Source organism: Nannospalax galili, unplaced genomic scaffold, assembly GCF_000622305.1.
Source record: "Nannospalax galili isolate Female #2095 unplaced genomic scaffold, S.galili_v1.0 scaffold828, whole genome shotgun sequence".
Taxonomy (NCBI): domain Eukaryota; kingdom Metazoa; phylum Chordata; class Mammalia; order Rodentia; family Spalacidae; genus Nannospalax; species Nannospalax galili.
The window spans coordinates 582,276-591,943 of record NW_008359075.1 but is presented as its reverse complement, the minus strand read 5'-3'; positions in this window follow the sequence as shown (position 1 = coordinate 591,943).

Below are 9,668 nucleotides of genomic sequence, written 5' to 3'. Positions count from 1 at the left end.
GTTTGAAGAGACAAAATACCTAGTACTCCATTGTGATTACTGCAAATTCTATGCATATGTTGAGCCATCACAATTTACCTCATAAAGATGTACAAATATTGTCTCGAAAAAAAAAGCAACTTTTATTTGCAATGCTAGGGATTGAACTCATCACCTTGAACATGATATTTAATACATTTCTTCTGAATTGCATCCCTAAGTCCAAAACAAATAAATTTTTGAAAACAAAAACTTCCCAAAGGAGACATATTATTCTTATATACTCAAACCCTCCAGAATAACTTCTGACAGAAATTACACTGAAAATATGAAATTAGAGTCAAAGATTGGTTTAGATTAGGGAAACCTTAGTGAATTCTCATTATAACTAATAAAAAGGAAAGAAAGGAGGATGAGATCCAGGAGGAGGGAGAGGGGGGAGAAAGAGTGGCATTTTCAGTTCACAAAAGTTTCAAACAAATAAGAAATTGATGAACTTATAAACCACTGCATATGTTTACAAAGACAGAGGCTCAAGTACTGTCAGCTAAATATGCTTTGTGGCCTCAATGACCTTTCCATAAGTATATCGTTAAGAAATTGTGTTACTTGCAGTTGACTAAAGTGGGGGAAATAGTGTACACTGTAGCAGTAACATTTTAAGTAACTCAAATAAATAAAACAAAAGTTCAGATTTTAATTAGGAAAGGTTAATGCCAAGTATGTTGCAAAGAAAGAAAAAGGAGGGAAGCACTTTTTTTCCAATTATTTTCCAAGAAGGAGTAGAAAAATGTTGGAACTGAAGAAATCTGTCAGAGAGAAGATATATAAAAATTTAACCTTCTTTGACATTTTCTTTGCAATACCTTCACCCCTCACTAAATTGTCTTTATTCTGGTATTAGCCTTTCTCATTTCTTGTCCAGCATGTCCACACTTGTTTTGACTCTTTTTTGCTGGATTCAGCCTCTAATAAAAGTTTCTTTTACCGAGTCATTTTATGGTTTGTGATTCACATTTACCCTCTTCCTTAAGCAGCTCCTTTTATCGGTTTTCTATTTTTCTTTTATACTTTCCTTATTGAACTTTGTTTTCAAAAAAATATTACATGCCTGGAGCTACAGAGATAAATCAGTGGTTAAGAGAGGCTGCCCTCTTGCAAAAGATCCAAATTCAGTTCCCAGCAGTCAAGTGATACCTCCCAACTATCTGTAACACCAGTTCTGTGGTATCTGATGACCTCCTCTGGCCCCTGTGTGCACTGCATGCATGTAATACACATATAAATAATAAAATAGATCTTCACAAACATTAAATGTTCATCCGGTAATTTTGATTTGTGGGAGCACAGATTTTCTCAAAGAACTTAAGAAAAAAGAGACTTTGTCCATAATTAGAATTCTACATTGAATATTAGAGCAGACGGCTAGGTATTCAGAAAGATCGTGAGTAAACATAAAAAGGAATATATTCTCACATTGGCAAACTTACAAATTTCTCTGGAACTCATTGGAAAGCTCTTATTAGGCAAATAAAGCCATTGGTCCTTGTTCCTTTTCTCTAACTTTCTTCTCACACTTCCTCACATTCTCTGTGATATTTAGATACCACTAGGGCACTGGGCTATGTTATGCCGTTTTATATAATGCTTGTGCTATATTCAGGGGGTCACAACTAGAAATTTGGAGTTATATCTCTGTAATGATTGGTTTCAAGATCAAATTGCCACATATTAGAATCATCTGAATAGCGAGTCCCAACTGAAGAACTGTCTTAATTAATGTAGGAAGACTCACCCAGATGTGGGCAGCACCTATTGTGGAAGCCCAGAATTTTAAAAGTGGCATAGCTGAAGGAAGTCCATTTGCCTTTTTTGCATGGCCTTCCCTCTTGTGGCCAAGATGACTTACCTAGCCGCTGCTGCTGCTGCTGACTCCAGAATTTCCAGGCCTTATTCCTTCCCCCCATGCATCTAAGGTGGACTGACTGGGTGGGAGTGGTGACTGATCCACCCTCACCCTCCTTGTCTGGCAGAATGTCAACTGTCAAGTTAATCCTAGATGAGCAGATTCAACCAAGCTTGGGAAAGAGGCATGACTATAACTAGCCAATTTAGTTTGCCAGTTGAAGGACACTTCTATGAAACAGTGGCACATGCCTGTAATTTTAGAATTAGGGAATCTGAGGGAGGAGGAACATGAGTTCAAGGCTAGCCTGACTGTATATCAAGACACAATCTCCAGGAAAAATAAAAATAAAGAGGAGAAGGAAAAGGGAAGAAGTGGAGGAAAATAGAAACTACATTTAAGAAAATGGAAGTAACTTTAAATATAATTGAATTCATGTTACTCATATATTACAGCTGTGTAGTGAGTCCCAGGGAAAGGAATATAACTCATTCTAAAAAAGATGTGGTAAGCAGCAAGACTGTCAAGACTCACTGACGAACATGATGTATATTAGGCAACCTCCCATTGCTGTGCCAAAATACCTTACATAAACCTCTTAAAAAGAGGAGAGGTTAATATTGCTCCTGGTTTCAGTCCATGGTTGCCTGGTTCCATTGCTCTTGGTCTTATAGGAAGACAGAACATCATGGTCAGGAGCATGTAACTGAGCAAAGCTGTTCATGGCTTGGCAACTGGGAAGCAGGAAGAGAGAGAGAGAAGGGGCTAGAGTGCTACCATCCATTTCAAGGATGCCTTTGAGACCTAACTTCCCTTCATTGCTACACCTCCCAAAAGTTCAATAACCACTCAATACTGTCATAGGCTGACAAACAAGTCTTTTAACACAAGAACCTTAGTGGGACATCCAAAGCATAGTAGGATGCTTATTGTAGAGCAAGTCCTTCCTACCAGTACTAGGAGATCTGTATCTTGGAAGGAAATGTGATATATTAGTTCCTTTTCTGTTGCTGTGATACATTACCATAACTAAGGCAACATCTAGAAGAAAGATTTGGGGAGCTTATAGTTCCAGGGGGGACAGTCCATAATGGCAGGAGAGGCATGACAGGAAGTAGCCAGAGCAGAAAGCCAAGAGCGCACATCTTTAAATACACACAGGAAGTGGAAAGAGAAACTGAAAGTGGGATCAAACTATAAACGCTAACAGCCTGCTCCCAGTGACATACTTTGTCCAGTAACACCACACCTCCTAAACTTCTGCAAACAATGGCTCCGATGGGAACAAAGTGTTGCACTGTGTGACCTAAGGGGGACATGTCTAATTCAAACCACACATGTAATCTTTCCATAGCTCCATAGCCTTTCAATTGGCTAAAGGGGGTCAGAAGATTTTTACACTCAGTGTACTTCTCCTGACTAAATATCTTGCTCATCAGAAAATAGAATCTTAATAGCTCAGTAGGCCAGTGGATACTAAATGATCTCGAATTTTAACTCTTATGTACAAAAGAAAATTAATTTTGAAATAACAAAAATCTCCAACAGAACCCAAAGGAGAGAAAGACACGCAGAACGAATTTCCCAAATTGAAATATTCCTGGGGAGTATCTATAATCCTATGACAAACATTCAGAAAAACTTGATTAACATCATCAGGAAGAGACATGTTCTTGGAATGATTGTCTGATTCGAAAATAAGCACTCAATCCAAGCTAGGAAGTTTTAAAATATGATTATGGTCCTAACAATTTTGTTCATTCAACATCAGTGCTACTGATGTAAGGGCTGAGGTGATGGGAAATGGTTAGGACACTGAGTCTCCTTGAGAGTGACAGCAGCTTGTCAAGAGGCTCTTAATGAAAGAGCTTGTTTTAAGCCTTTGCTCCAGGCTCAAATTTATTAAAGCCATTCTTGTATCAATGAAAATACAGATCCAGGAAGATATCACTCTTTGAAAGGCAAGGCAATGATTGTAAGAGCTCACGCATCTGGTGGCAAAAAATAACTGGAAAAAGAAACAGTTTTTAACACAGTTACCAAAAACTTTAAATGGCCAACTGCTGATGAGTTTGAAATCTGAATTTTCTTTTTCTAAGATTTGAGTATATTTTACCACAACTGATCTTTACCTTGTTTCACATATCTAAGTTTGAGTATGCCTATGAAATTTTCATGAGTAAATCAGATTGATTTTGGTAACGTCCTCCAACAAATATGTAGATATTGGACATAGTAACAGATAGACAGACCAAGAGATGAGGCTTGTTCACATTCAAGTATTCATTGAGACTCCTGATCTTCAAAAAGAAGTGTACGAGGAAGACGCATTAGGGTGCTGCTAATGATCTAAATGAAAAGTGATGGCATTTGTTTGCTTTTATGTAAAGCATTTTGTTTGTTTAATTGCTGATATTTGACTCAATTGATTTTTCTTACTGCAAATTATAGGAAGAAAACACTCTCTATGAAATTAATGCAGGACAGCATTAGTTATAGAGAAGAAATGGTAGAAATTTATATCAAAGAAAGCTATAGAGTATGTATCTTCCACAGCCTCAATGAAATGGATGTAAATGTATACATTTTGTTCTTTTTAGATTTTTCTTTACTATGGCAAAAAGGTTGAGACAAAGTAACTTCAAAAACAAAGAGTTTTGTTAAGATCATGGTTTGGAGGCTTCTGGGCATGGTGCTGGTTTCATAGAAGCCTTCTTGTTGGCAGAGTCCTGAAATGGCACAGGTTATTTCCAAGCTGGAGACAGGGAACATATTTGTCTCTTTCCTTACATAGTCATAGAAAGCCATCACGATTCAATCATTAGAGTCCCCTGTAAAGACTCTAAATCTAGTCACTTTCTAAAAGCCTTACCTCTAAATACTGAATTAATTATATTCCGTTTCCATAACACTATTTGCATATGATTTGGGGTATTAAACTGCTGTGTGAGTTAGGGGCACAAAACTATCTGTCTTCCAGACAATTTACCATAGGGTACAGGCTAAAAATGAACCTAAAATGCACATTGCAAAATACAATAAGACACAAAAGAAAATAAATATAGGTAGTATTTATTAAGGATCTGTTTTGTCCAGGCAAGAGGTTTACAACACCACTATCATGCAAAATCCAGAAACAAAAAATGTTTCCAATATAAATAGAGGTTTTGTGGAGAAAGTCATGTTTATTACAGAGATAAAAAGATTTAAGATTTAAGCAGACAGGGGAAAAGGCAGATGTTTATTACAAACTAAGTAAACAGCAGGAAAATATTTAATTACAGGGGATTGGGAAGAAACTTGTATGATAAGAGTATATGTGTGTATGCATGTATGTATGTGCATGTGTATATATGTGTGTGTTTGTGTATTCGTGTTTGGAGAACAAATACATCATAATCATGTGTTCTCTGTAATCATGGGAAATGTGGCTGTTAAACCGGTATAGAAGCAGATGGTAAAAGAAATTAACTGTTGGGAACATTACAGCTAGCAGGGCCAACATAATCTGTGATTTGAACAGAAGGGATAATCTTAGAGATTTTTTAGATTTTGCCCAGGGCTAAACCTATGCTAGGGAATTCATCATTGAATCATCAACATCTAGGCTTAATTTAATTTCCTCAATTAAAAGAAGTGTATCTAAGCTTACAACATGTCCTCAAATGTTGTCCAGTGACACTATTCTATTGACAGGTGTGTGGAAAGAACCCTCAACTGTCTTCATTGAAACCTTTGCCTGCCCAGCCTTAGCAGGTGTGATAAAGATTGATTTTCTTCCTTGCTAACTCACGGGGAGCCCTGAGTGATTGCTGGTAGACTGATGAGATGTCTCCCTTCTGAGTCAGCATTGTCTTCCACAGACTGAAATTCCTCTCAGCTACCAAATGAGATTACCTGAAGAGACCATAATTGGTCTAGTCACCCCAAGGTGGAAATTTAGCATATCTAAATGACTCAAGTCAATGTTTGACAGGGTACAGACCCCACTGATAATTGCTTTCACACAGTTGTGCTTCAAATTCCCAATCTAAGGAATACAGTCTGTGATGCACTGGTGCCTGGGAGAATGAATAACATTTTGGAGATCTTGTCTCTTCAAGGCTGTGAACAGTTACAGGGCTCCCTCTACTGCTCTCATGAAATGTTTAGAGGCTATGTTTCACTGAGTTCAAATGTCAGTTGTTTCTGTTTTACTATGAGATACTTTATGGGGTGCAGTGAAATAAAATGAAAGAAAAAAATGTATGCTTACTTGTATACAGCGATGATGAGGCATTTCTGATTCCACAGGGATAGTCCATGAATGCACTCTGTAAACAAGGGATTTTTGTTGGAGATCTTTGCACCACTTATTTGCCTTGATGCTGTGGCAAAATACCTGATAAGAAACAACTTAGAGAAGGAAGAGTTTGTCTGGGCTTGCAAGTTGAGGGGATATCATCCATCATGGTGGGGAAGGAATGGCATAAGGAGCTTGAGAGGGCTGGTCACACTGCTTCAACTGTCAGGAAGCAAAGGCAGGACAGGTAGTAGGATTTGGCTTTCATATCTCAAGGCTCTCAGTGACATACTTCCTCCAACAAGGATCTAATTCTTTAAAGTTCTATAACCTTCCAAAACAGTGTCACCAGCTGGGAACCAAAATTCAAACATATAAACATATATTAAACATTTCATATTCAAACCACAACATAATGGAAAACAGTGCAACAGTCTGATAGAGTTTGCCCTAGAGATCAAAACAGAATGCACATTTTATTTATCAACCTAGGTGGTAAATTTTGAAAATGATATTTTTAGTTTACAGTTTCTGGTCTTCTCAGAGGAACCTATTTCTCCTGTCAAAGAACAAACTTATTATGATAGATTCTGTTCTAGTAATCTGGTGGTATATAAGCCTCTGCCTTAAATAAACTACTTTTGAAAGAATCAATTTGTATTTCTAAAATAGTTAGAAAATTTGGAAAACATTATCTTGGTATAAAACCAAGGAACTAGTTTTCTCTCAGTGTTTTTATAAATCTGTGAGTAGATTTAGAGAAAGGAAAAATTGGAACCAAAAAATTTAAAGGGAAGTTTATCAGTGATTAGGCTTTTTCTCCTAGCATACATATTCATGTTTTCATTTCAAAAAAATTTTTAAATAATATTTTGAAGTGGCTTAAACTTAACTATATGAAAAAAGAGACCATTAGCTACCTAATGTAGAAACCTAACCTTTGTCTCACATAGTTAGAAATTCATTATCGCACATAACAGAAAGCCTTGTGTAGGGAGAGGATGAATTAATTCTGGCACTTGATGATATTAATTATCTATGTCAATGTTTCTGTAATTCATTCATTTTTAAACTCATATACTCAATATGTTGGCCAATACTCCAAGCATCATGTGATATCTCCACAACATTCAAATGTGAGATGTAATTTTTCTCTCTTGCATCCCTCTTTAAAAACAAGGACAACTTTTTCAAAAGTTCCTCTAGGAGAATTCCCAGGTTACTTAGTGTTATATCCAGCCATTGTAAATATTAATGACAATACTATAACTGTCTTATAAACAGCATTTTCTTAGCTGTGGCTAGCCAGAATTTCGTAAAGATATAAGTACCCTTCTGAAGACCATAACTATAACAAGAGAAGGGAAATGACTATCCATTAAATAGACAAATAATGGGGTCTGGGAAAAACAGGTGTAACCTGAAGTTCTTCTGACTGACCACTGTGATGCAAGCTATTGTCCTGCCTTGTCCCCATGTTCTGCAGAAGGAGTCAAGCAGGAGGAAGCCCATCACCTCCCCCACCCAATCAGTTTCATGAAGAGGAGGAGATGACACCATATTGTGCATGGGGGAACCAAGCAGTAAACGGTGGGCAAGCGGGACAAGACAGTCCTGCCCATCTCATTGGCTCTGCAAGGCTAGAGGAGGCACTTGGACCAAGGGGTGAGAGGGCGACTGCAGAGTGAGGTGGCAAGTGAAAAGCTGACGAAGGCCATAGGGCAGGCCAAGCCAAGCTGGTGGCGGCATTTCAAATATAAGCCTATGAGAACTCACGTCTTTGTAAGCCACTCTTTCTCAGATATGATAAACTATGCAAAACCCAAAATAGAAAGTATTCTGTTTGTTAGCCCTGGGACCTCAGAGGGCCTGCCGCAGGTCTCCTAAGAAGGGGAGGAGAAAATATGGTGAAACCCGTGTCATCTGTCAGGTAAGTTGGGGATTGTTTGGTTTAGGAGATCCTGTGCTAAACACACTCTTAGCAATAAGAGTTTCATTCTGTTTCACATTTTCTTGTATCTGTCCAAAGGCTGGCAGGAGCTAGCTCACAAGGTGTAAAACTTCAAGTGTCAGTTCTCATCTTCCACCTTGGTTTTGTTTATCTTATTTTTGTTTTTTGAGAGATGATCTCTTGTTGCTCATTTTCTATACCACGCTGGTTGGTCCATGAGCTTCCAGGGTACTTCCTGTCTCTGTCTCTCATTTCAGTGTAGAAGTACTGGGATCACAGCTGTGTACTACTTCATCCAGTTTTACGTGGCTTCTGGGGGTCTGAACCCAGGTCCTCATACTTGCATGTCAAATGCTTTATTCAATCAGCCATCCCCTCCCAGTCCTAGATTCTACTGCTGAGTGGTAGGGCATGTAGTGTCACACCTCAGAGGTACAAGTTTGTATGCAAAATAAAGTACTGCTGTTTTATAATGCACAGGTTTAGCAGAAACCAGTTTCCAAATTTCTTAAAACTTAGATGTAATATCCTCTCTCCTCTCCTCCCTGCCAAACACCCCAACTTTCCCCATCTCTTCCATGTAACATCTTTTCCCTATACCCCCCTCGTGTATCCTTTCCATTTCCCTGGCTAATGGTGTTACATCAGAATATATGTACATATGGGGTATTGCTGCTACAATCCGCTAATGAGAGAGAATATATGACTCTGGCTTTTTTGCATTTGTGCTATTTCACTTAGAATAACACTCTCTAGTTCCATCCATTTTTCTACAAATATCTTAAGTTCATCTTTTCTTACTGCTGAGAGGTAGGGATATGTAAGGGACCAAGGTGTGGTAGAGGGAGAGGAGTCAGAAGAGGCAGTATGGTGGGAGACAGGTGTTATTGGGAGGAGGGTGAGGATAATGGGGGTACTCGGGAGGGAGGAGGGAGGCTGGATGGGAGGAACAAGAATAGAAATGAATGTATCTTGGGGGCCTAGGAAACCCAGAGGGAAATGCGATACCCTGGAAACCCCATGAGAAATGTCCGTATAGTGTCTAAACATTAGTGTATATATATGCATGGGAACTGCTCAGCAAGGAACACGGTGCCAGAAAGAAGAAATCTTCCTTTGAATGGTCAGTGAGAGTGGTTCAGTAGACTCCAAAAATAATACAGGCTGTTGCCAAAACCTCTTGGTTATCTCTCAGAACTAGAAGACCCCACTGCTGAAGACAGGACATGTTTTGGATACAGGACTTAGAGCAATGGAGCTAGAACTGACCTGGAGGCCTTTATCCCAAAGTTTAGCTAGCATAATGCTAGAGGATAAAATGTATATGGTTAAGGGAGAAAAACAATCAATGGTCCAATCCAGCCTTAAACTCTAAGAACCATAATGACTAGAACAGCCAACTACCTCTATTGGTTCAGTAGTCACACTGTTATCTGGGGGGCAATCAACAGCTATCTAATTGGACTTAAAGCCCTCTCAATGGGAGTGAACTCATGAATGGCACTGTAAACTCAGCCAAATACACATGGCAGGAGAGGACATAGATCCTA